The sequence below is a fragment of the Lolium rigidum genome, chromosome 6 (genome assembly GCF_022539505.1).
Source record: "Lolium rigidum isolate FL_2022 chromosome 6, APGP_CSIRO_Lrig_0.1, whole genome shotgun sequence".
NCBI lineage: Eukaryota > Viridiplantae > Streptophyta > Magnoliopsida > Poales > Poaceae > Lolium > Lolium rigidum.
This window is the reverse complement of record NC_061513.1, coordinates 354563233-354573128: the sequence shown is the minus strand read 5'-3', so window position 1 is coordinate 354573128 and position 9896 is coordinate 354563233.

The following is a 9896-nucleotide window of genomic DNA, read 5'->3' as shown; positions in this document are numbered from 1 at the left end:
AAGGTTTAAACTTTATGAGCCTAGCATGTACGAGACATGGTCTCGAGAAAGTTATCATGAATTGATGGATAAAATTATGAGTGAAATTGTTCATCGTATTACAAATTTACTAATAGTGAAATCTGAAACACTTGTCATATGATGATCAACTTCAAAGTAAGAACCTCAAGGTTATTGGTATTTGACCAACAAACCTAGAAGTTATTGATGTTGAAGTGTTTTTCTGAATAATGAGGAAAGCTAAAAGAGAAACTGCAAAAGATATTTTGGCAAAAAGAAAAGAAAAGACTAGAAAGTCTAGCTCATGTGTATATAAATGATATACATGTTATGGTTGTATTCATAGTCAAGTCACACAATGAAATTCTTGGGTATTAGTACCATATTGGTTGGTATGAAGTGTCATACAAAACAACGCAATACAAGAATACAATGGCCTAAGTGATTGACAAGGAATATGATAGGAATGCACGTCTGGAACAAAATAAAGTGTTATTGTGTTCGTCGTTGGCATTCTATCTAGCCCTTAGAATTTATAATAAAGAACTTAATAATTGTTATTTTGCTCCGGTCAAATGAAAACAATGAGTTGTTCAAATTATGACATTACTCCATGTACGATGGATAAGTTATTATAAATCTTAATGGTGAAACACACATACATAACACCGACGCTAAAAATGCCATAAGGCAAATGATTTGAATTCCACTTATTTGTGGAACCGCAATTTAGGTCATGTTAGAAAGGATCGCATGAAGGAACTCCATGCAAATGGATTTTTGGAGTCATTCGATTTGTTGAATCGTTTGGCACTTGCAAATCTTTTCTAAAGAGAATGATTTAAATACCGTTCATAGGCCAAAAGTTGAACGGGCAACTAACTTAGTGAAAACATACATAATGATATATGTGGTTCACTTGGGCATAGTTGTGTGCGGAAGATTCTTCTACTTCATGAAAACTTTCAAACAATGAATTGAGTATATATGTGGATATATTCAATAAGGAAAAGTTTGAAACATTTGAATAGGATTCAAATAAATTTCAACATGAAGTGGAAATCATCGTAATAGAAAAATCAAATATCTATGATTGGATCATGGTGGAAATATTTGAATTACGAGTTTTAGCGAACATCTAAGAGAGTTATGAAATTGTTCTACAACTCACATTTCTTGGAGAATCACAATGATGATATAGTATCCGAGATATGTATCCAAACCTTGTTGGATTAATGATGAGATAAAATATTATGACGCCATTATATTTTTGTGGATTATGCTTTAGTGACTACCGCTTTTACACTAAATAGAGCATCATCATGATCCGTTGAAATGACACCATACAAGTTATGGTATGGGTATAAACCCTAATAGTCTTTTCTTTAAATTTTGGTCTAAGAGTTTACAACCAAAATCGGATGAATGTCTTTGTTGGTTATCCCAGAGATTTAACTGGGAATGCTTCCCACAAGACAAAGACAAAAGTGTTTGTCAATGTTTCTTATTTCCGAGAAATTGTTTCTAGTGAAATATTTGAGTGGGAGGACAATATATTTTGATAAGGTTTATGAACCTGAGCATAATGATCAGAGTAGCGCAGCATCGGAATTGGTTTCGGAAGCGGCCATAACAATCATGGCTCCCATGACTACAAAGTGTTTTAGCCATGGAGATCGAAGTACATATTGAATCTTGTAGGTATGGTTTACTTTGTGATCAAATAAATGATTTGTGAACAAAGGATTGATTTTGAACAAATGATAAACCAACTACAAACAAAGAAGTTATGATGAGCCCTGACTCCGTTAAAATGGCCATGCACCATGAAATCCATAATAGATGAATACTTTTTGAAAGTAAATGGATCTATAGACTTTGAAGAAGCTCGACTTGTTGAAAAATTGTTTACGACAAAGTTCAAAGAGTTGACTACGATAAGATTAGATCTTCCGTAGCAATGCTTATAGTCTATGTGGATTATTCTAGTAATCACTACATATTTCTTTTATGAGATATGCTAGTAGGATGGCAAAATACATTACTTATCAGAAGTATGTATTAAAGGTGTATACAAGATACAACCAAGAGTTTTGCTGGTCCGTGGAATACTAGATAGGTATACGAACTTCAATTGGATGAAGTAAGTATCGCGGAGTTGAATCTTCACCAGATGAAATAGTCAAAGAGTTTTTGATTTCATCAGAGACGATGAAGAGGCTTGCATTTGCAAGAAATTAAGTGGGAGCGCTAAGACACATTTATAATACTTTATGTAGGTGACATATAGTTGGTTATAAATGATGTAATTATATACTTGATTAAAAAGGTTTCATTGAGAATTAACATCAATGAAAGGATATGGACTGAAACAAATTTAGTGTCAAGATCTATGAAGATAAATTGAAACACATAAATAAGTTTAAGTCAAAGGTACATATGATGGATATTGAAGTAGTTCAATATAGATAAATTAAGAAAATGTTCTTGTCATGTGAAGGTTTAAACAAGACTTGAGTGTATATGACACTCAATGAGTAAAAACACATGAGTGATTATAGATCACGAATAATATGTACACAATCAGATATCATGTGCTATAAAGTGTTATGAGCATATACCAGAATGATTCATATGATGATCATTGGATAACAGTAAGAATATCCTTGAGTACTTTAGAAGAACTAAGGATATATATATATATATATTTTTCTATGAAGAAATGACAAACAAATCGCTGTAAGGTGTTACACCGATATTGATTTTGTCACATATAAAATATAATTTCAATCTCAAATTAGACTAAGTGTTGTTTAAAAGGTAGCACAATGAGCTAGAAGTTGTCTATGCTAGATTTAGAAGAGTTCTAAATATTGTGACGGAATCTACAAAAGAAGGCAGAGTATGTCATTATTTTGACAATGACAAAAGATGTTAAGTCAAGAGGTTCTTTGAGAACTTGATGCAGTTCCGACAGAGTCAGAACTTTGAAGCTATATTGTGTGTGACAATATTAGTGACATATTTCAGACAGCGGAATTAAGGTTCCACCAGAAGATCAAACATATTTAATGCCGACTCATTTGGAAATGAGTGATGCGTTGAGACGCAAATGAATTACAAAATACATACGGTTCTGAGCGTGTCAGATCCGTTGACTAAAACCTCTCCCGTGAGCAAAACATGATAAAGCACCGAAAGGCCAAGGTGTTATATCTTTACAAATGTAAACTAGATTATTGACTCTAGTGCAAGTGGGAGACTGTTGGAGATATGCCCAAGAGGCAATAATAAATGGTTATTATATATCTTTTTGTTTATGATAATGCTTACATACCATGCTATAATTGTATTAACCGAAACATTGATACATGTGTGTTATGTGAACAAACAAAGAAGTCCCTAGTATGCCTCTTAACTAGCTTGTTGATTAATGGATGATTAGTTTCATAATCATGAACATTGGATGTTATTAATAACAAGGTTATGTCATTGTATGAATGATGTAATGGACACACCCAATTAAGCGTAGCATAAGATCTCGCTCATTAAGTTATTTGCTATAAGCTTTCGATACATAGTTACCTAGTCCTTATGACCATGAGATCATGTAAATCACTTATACCGGAAAGGTACTTTGATTACACCAAACGCCACTGCGTAAATGGGTGGTTATAAAGGTGGGATTAAGTATCCGGAAAGTATGAGTTGAGGCATATGGATCAACGGTGGGATTTGTCCATCCCGATGACGGATAGATATACTCTGGGCCCTCTCGGTGGAATGTCGTCTAATGTCTTGCAAGCATATGAATAAGTTCATAAGAGACCACATACCACGGTACGAGTAAAGAGTACTTGTCGGAGACGAGGTTGAACAAGGTATAGAGTGATACCGAAGATCAAACCTCGGACAAGTAAAATATCGTGAGACAAAGGGAATTGGTATTGTATGTGAATGGTTCATTCGATCACTAAAGTCATCGTTGAATATGTGGGAGCCATTATGGATCTCCGGATCCCGCTATTGGTTATTGGTCGGAGTGAGTACTCAACCATGTCCGCATAGTTCACGAACCGTAGGGTGACACACTTAAAGTTGGATGTTGAAATGGTAGTATTTGAATATGGAATGGAGTTCGAATATTTGTTCGGAGTCCCGGATGAGATCCCGGACATCACGAGGAGTTCCGGAATGGTCCGGAGAATAAGATTCATATATAGGATGTCATTTTATGTGAATTAAAATGTCGCGGAAGGTTCTATGGAAGGTTCTAGAAGGTTCTAGAAAAATCCGGAAGAAACCACCAAGGAAGGTGGAGTCCACATGGGACTCCACCTCCATGGCCGGCCAACCCTAGTGGGGAGGAGTCCCAAGTGGACTCCCCTTAGGGAGCCGGCCACCCCCACATGGGAGGTGGAACTCCCACCTTGGTGGGAGTCCTAGCTTGGCTAGGTTTCCCCCCTCCTATGGAAGGTTTTTGGTCCGGGTCTTATTCGAAGACTTGGACACCACCTCTTGGGGTTCCACCTATATAATGAGGGGCCAAGGGAGGGGGCCGGCCACCCTAAGCACCACAAGGTGGCCGCACCACTAGATGGCCGGCGCCCCCCTCCAAACCCTAGCCGCCCCCTCTCTCCTCTATAGTTCCCGCACGCTTAGCGAAGCTCCGCCGGGATTCTCCACCGCCACCGACACCACGCCGTCGTGCTGTCGGATTCAAGAGGAGCTACTACTTCCGCTGCCCGCTGGAACGGGGAGGTGGACGTCGTCTTCATCAACAACCGAACGTGTGACCGAGTACGGAGGTGCTGCCCGTTCGTAGCGCCGGAAGCGATCGTGATCAAGATCTTCTACGCGCTTTTGCAAGCGGCAAGTGAACGTCTACCGCAGCAACAAGAGCCTCATCTTGTAGGCTTTGGAATCTCTTCAAGGGTGAGACTCGATACCCCCTCGTTGCTACCGTCTTCTAGATTGCATCTTGGCTTGGATTGCGTGTTCGCGGTAGGAAAATTTTTGTTTTCTATGCAACGTTATCCTACATGTTTGTGCTAGCCGATGTATCATCATCGGCTTTCTTCTGCTTGGGGCGCCACTCTTTTCTTTGTGGCCGACCTTCTTCGTCCAGGGTTCGCCGGATTTTGGCGGCCAGATCAGGCCGTGCCTTCCTTAGCGTGCGCAGTACAATCTTTCAGGCTTCTTCCAACCCACGCAGACGCTGAACCCTTCGCTTTTAGGAACGGCTGAGCCCATCGGGGCACCACCGGGCCGATGATACTTATCTTCTTCTTCATCGTCCTCTAGTTCCTCGAGATCTTCTACCCGAGCGGGCTCAAGCATACTTGCTCCGAGGTGGGAGGGGCCCTAGACGCTCGAACACTGGACACGTTAGCGGAGTCCTTCTTCCTCTGTTGGCATTCAGGCAGTTCTCGATTGTTGGCAATCGGCTCATTCCTGAGTCCCAGCAATGTTTGAAGAACGGACAGCTCCAGTGCCTATCCATGTTATCCTGCCCCCTTGACCTTCTTTCAGCGCGACGATTGTACCGGTCGTCGCTTCTATCATGCCGACGGTACCTCCCGACCTTTGCCTCGGACCGACAATTCCTTTCATCATCTACGTCGTAGTGCCGACGTCGGTCGTGCTGCTGCTCATATTTGTGGAGGAGGTGCTCGGAGAGTGGACGCTGATACCGCACGCGTCTTATTCCCTCCCCTGTCAGGTACCGCCTATCCTCGTCTTGGGGCCGGTCGCGTGGATCGGCCTCCTCTTCATCGTTGCCACGGGAGTGGCTGCTTTCTACTTCGTCTTTGCCGCGGCGGCTTGCAAGCCCTGCCATGTTGACACCAAAGGAGGACCTCGGCTGGCCTATGGAATGGCTGAGATCCACCATGTTGACGCTGGGCGACGGACTCGAATCTCTATCGAGCTTGATATCGTGCGGCCGGGTCTTCTCAGGGGAGCCGATGGGTTCGGCTTTGAGGGTTGCCTTGATCTCATCATGTTTCCTTTTGAGCTCCTCGGGTAGATCCTCGTACTTCAGTGACCCGGTGCGTTCTTCTGACGGGGCGGACGGGTCCACTCCATCGAGCGCGCCTTCAGGCGTGAAACCCTTCCACCTGACGCCATGGGAGCGGGTTCGGTGGAAGGAGCCGATGAGTTCGGCTTCGAGAACTGCCCTGATTTCGTCGTGTTTCTTCTTGAGCTCATCAGGCAGATCCGCGTATGTGACCGGAGTGTCTTCCGCCATCTTGGATGTAGATGGCGATGTCGTGGATGTCGTCGACTGTCCCACCGGGCGTGCCGTAATGTGTTGACGTCGAAACCCACCGGCGGGTAGAGACGGGCAACACCGTAGAGCCGGGAACAACTAGGGCTGCGGCTGGCCCTAGTCCCTCTGAGCGACGGCCCGCAAAGCCTTCTGGTCGCACGCACCGATGTTTATCACAAGGGCGTGCCACCTGACCTATACCCGGTCGGGAAGGTGTGGATGATGCCTCGCTTAGTTTCTGCAGGGCACACACGTAAACGTTAAATACGAGCCTCGATCGGCTCTCGAGTTATCCCGTGAATCGGCTCAAAGAGCCGATCCACCCATGATTCGAAGGTGTCCGAATATATGGTGGTCCCGCTTGATCAAGGTAAAGCTAATGAGATCTACGACGATGTGGGGTTTTCACCGCATAATCGGATCGTCCTACTCCAGAGTTAGGCCTCGCGGCCACGCACGGTGATCGTAAGCCGATCCTAAGCAAGGCCTAAAATCCAACACGAGGTTGATCCTCGGAACATCCCGCTTAGGGCCAACGAACGACACCCTACGTGCCGCTGGATCCTCCCCCCCTTCGTAAGGCCTAACTATTGCAGATATTAAACTAATCCTTGTAGAACAAGGAGCAATCGTAACGGATCAGATCTACTAAACTACGATCAAGCGGGGTGCCGCCCCTACGCCTAAGATAGGCGTAAGGTCGGCTAGACATGCAAGGGTTGCACTACGAAAGCATGCAGCAATGAAGAACAATGCTAACCCTAACATGTCTAAGATAACTACGTTGCTCGCCATCAAAAAGGCTTCAGTACGAGCAACGCGTGAACAACGTAGGCGAGCTTGTGCTGCCTAGATCGCAAGATGCGATCTAGGCAGCATGATGCTTACCGGTAGAAACCCTCGAGACGAAGGGGTTGGCGATGCGCCGAGATTTGTTTGTGGTTGAACGTTGGTTGTTGTTTATTCCATAAACCCTAGGTACATATTTATAGTCCAGCGGACTTTCTAATGTGGGCGTGCACTAAACCGTGCACGAGATAAACTCTACTTTTAATCTAGATACAATCTACTATAACTAAAGATACATGGGCAATCTGGCCCAACTCTACCGAACAGGGCCGCTCCAGAGATCCTCCTCGTGTAATCTTCCAAGCCCATCCTGATCGCGGCCCACCTCCTGATTTAGCCAAAATCTGGTGATAACAGGGACACGTGTGGCGGTGGCGGTGGTGGGCAGTACACGGCGGTGGCCCGTACATGGCGGTGACGGTGGTGGCCAGGCGGTGGCGGTGGCGGTGGTGGGCAGTACACGGCGGTGCCGAAGGTGGCCAGTGCACGGCGGTGGCGGTGGTGGGCAGTACACGGCGGTGGCCCGTACATGGCGGTGACGGCGGGGCGAGGCACGTGGAAGCGGCGGCGACACAAGGCACGGGGAAGGGACACGTGTGGCGGTGGCGGTGGTGGCCAGTACATGGCGGTGGCGGTGGTGGGCGACACACGGCGGTGGCCCGTACATGGCGGTGACGGCGGGCGAGGCACGTGGAAGCGGCGGCGACACGTGGCACGGGGAAGGGACACGTGTGGCGGTGGCGGTGGTGGCCGGTACATGGCGGTGGCGGTGGTGGGCAGTACACGGCGGTGGCCCGTACATGGCGGTGACGGCGGGGCGAGGCACGTGGAAGCGGCGGCGACACGTGGCACGGGGAAGGGACACGTGTGGCGGTGGCGGTGGTGGCACGGGGAAGGGACACGTGTGGCGGTGGCGGTGGTGGCCGCACATGGCGGTGGCGGTGGTGGGCAGTACACGGCGGTGGCCCGTACATGGCGGTGACGGCGGGGCGAGGCACGTGGAAGCGGCGGCGACACGTGGCACGGGGAAGGGACACGTGTGGCGGTGGCGGTGGTGGCACGGGGAAGGGACACGTGTGGCGGTGGCGGTGGTGGCCAGTACATGGCGGTGGCGGTGGTGGGCAGTACACGGCGGTGGCCCGTACATGGCGGTGACGGTGGTGGCCGGGCGGTGGCGGTGGCGGCAAGTGGCCACTACACGGCGGTGGCGGCGGTGGACACGTGTGGCAGTGCGGTGGCTTTTTTTCATTTGAAATAAGGCGGGAATGAAATTTTTAAAAAGTGGCCTTTGGACCTGGTTTGTATTACAAACCGGGACTAAAGGCCTTTTTGCGCGCGCAGCGAAAACGCAGCAAAATGGCCTTTAGTCCCGGCTTGTATTACAAACCGGGTCCAAAGGGGGTCTTGGACCCGGTTTGTAAGACGAACCGGGACCAAAGGGGGGCACTATAACTGCAACTCCTTCGTCTCCGCGGAGATCAATCCCGCGGAGACGAACGAGCGCACGCCGCCAGGCCGCCCAATCGCCGCGCGCGCCGTAGCCGTCGCCGTCGCCGTCCACCGCGCTGCCGCGCCGCCGCCCGCGTCACCGCCACCGCCCGCGCGCACGTCACACGCCGCCCGCCCCCGCGCCTCTTCTCTCCCGCGTGCGGCCGCGGGCCCTCGACCGCCGCCGGCCGCCACTCCGCTCTCCGCCGCCACTCCTCCACCGCCGGCGCCGCTTCCTCCACGCCCGCCGCCGCCTCCTCTCTCCTCCACCGCCGCGCGCCTCCTCTCCGCCGGCAAGCAATCAAGGTGAGAGCCCCGGCCACCGGCCACCCGGCCTTTTTTTTTCTTTCTTTTTTAGTCTTTTTTTTTTTAGATTAGTTTTGTTAATTAGTTAGAAAAATTAGATTAGTTTGTTAAGTTAGAAAAATTAGTTTAGTTTGTTAATTAGTTAGAAAAATTAGATTAGTTTGTTAAGTTAGAAAAATTAGTTTAGTTTGTTAAGTTAGAAAAATTAGTTTAGTTTGTTAATTAGTTAAATTAGTTAGTAAAATATTTAGTTAGTGTGTTAGTGAAAAATAGTTAGAACTTTAGTTAAAACAATAGTTAGTGTGTTAGTGTAAAATAGTTAGCGCGCAAAAACGCCGGCGCCCCCCCAAATAGAGATGTACGCCGGCGCCCCCCAAATAGAGATGTACGCCGCGCGGTGCCCCCTTACGCGGTAGTGCCGGCTCCCCCCAAATAGAGGATGTACGCCGGCGCCCCCTTACGCGGTAGTGCCGGCGCCCCCCAAATAGAGGATGTTGTGCTGGCGCCCCCTTACGTGGTGTGCTGACGCTCTTGCCGGCGCCCCCAAATAGAAGATGTTGTGCCGGTGCCCCCTTACGCGGTAGTGCCGGCGCCCACGCGGCGCCCCCGCAATAGAGTATGTAGTGCCGGCGCCCCCCAAATGGTAGTGCCGGCGCCGACTAACATATAGTGAAGTTATTTTTTAATTTATGTTAACGTTGGTACATATATATATGATTTGTTTTCGTAGCTACGATGCCGCGACAGCCGCCGCGCCGTGGTCTGACTCTTCTAGAGGAGATGGAGCAGATGGGGGAGGTCCGGGACTGGGCTCCGCCGGGGTGGCACTGGGAGGTCTTAGCTTCCGGGTCGCGCACCTTGGTGCGGAATCCGGGTCCCGTTGTCGACCCGGATATTCTTTGGTGGAGGTCTTATGGGCCACGGTCGTTTCAGAGGGAGCCAGCCCCGCCGGAGGAGGTAGCTCAGCGCATTGAAGCGGAGG